Below are 648 nucleotides of genomic sequence, written 5' to 3'. Positions count from 1 at the left end.
AATCTAGTTCCAGGGAAGCATTATTAGTGATTATTAAGGAGAGAAAAAGAGAGATACACACAAGATGTTGCAGAAGGCATCTTTTTTAGACTGTTTACACCACTTTTGAAAAGTCAGAAGTGAGATCAAAAGAGGCAGGGTTAAAGAGTTTGCCTTTCTTAAGGAAGGGACACAGTAGCATATATCCAGAAATTGAGATAAATAATATGAGATGCCATGCTGCAGTGAAGATATGTGCTTTCCATTGTCCAATTTCTTTCTTTAGGTTCAAGTGTAGATTCTGGTAATATTGTACAAGGTGGGGCAGAGAGGATGGACATTTTTGAAATGGCTATTACTCAGTCCTAGCGGGAGCGACGTGTCAAACAGGTACCATTTAGTCCATGGTGTCTTAGCATTTTTTTTTCCTTTTCAGGTGAAGCCATGGCATTGTGCATGATAGAGAATCACATGTTTGCCTAAGACAGTTACGTGAAGAATAACAAGTCTGTCACAGCAGTTTTGGTGCCACTTCAACGTTCACCGAAATCAGGCTGTTCCTACCCATAACACAGTCTTACATTGGGTGAATGTACTTCGTACACAAGATACAAAAATGAATAGGAGACCAGTGGGGGCACCACAAACGGTATGGACCCTGGAAAATGT

At 40.4% G+C, this 648-nt stretch overlaps 1 protein-coding gene across 1 annotated transcript in view; it reads right to left on the bottom strand.

Moving 5' to 3' along the window:
• LOC106873979 (synaptogyrin-2) overlaps positions 1-648 on the bottom strand; it is a 35,469-nt gene that overhangs the window by 15,925 nt on the left and 18,896 nt on the right. The gene's annotated exons all lie outside the window — the stretch shown is intronic.

Source organism: Octopus bimaculoides, chromosome 3 (genome assembly GCF_001194135.2).
Source record: "Octopus bimaculoides isolate UCB-OBI-ISO-001 chromosome 3, ASM119413v2, whole genome shotgun sequence".
NCBI lineage: Eukaryota > Metazoa > Mollusca > Cephalopoda > Octopoda > Octopodidae > Octopus > Octopus bimaculoides.
This window is presented reverse-complemented; position numbering and strand designations above follow the sequence as displayed.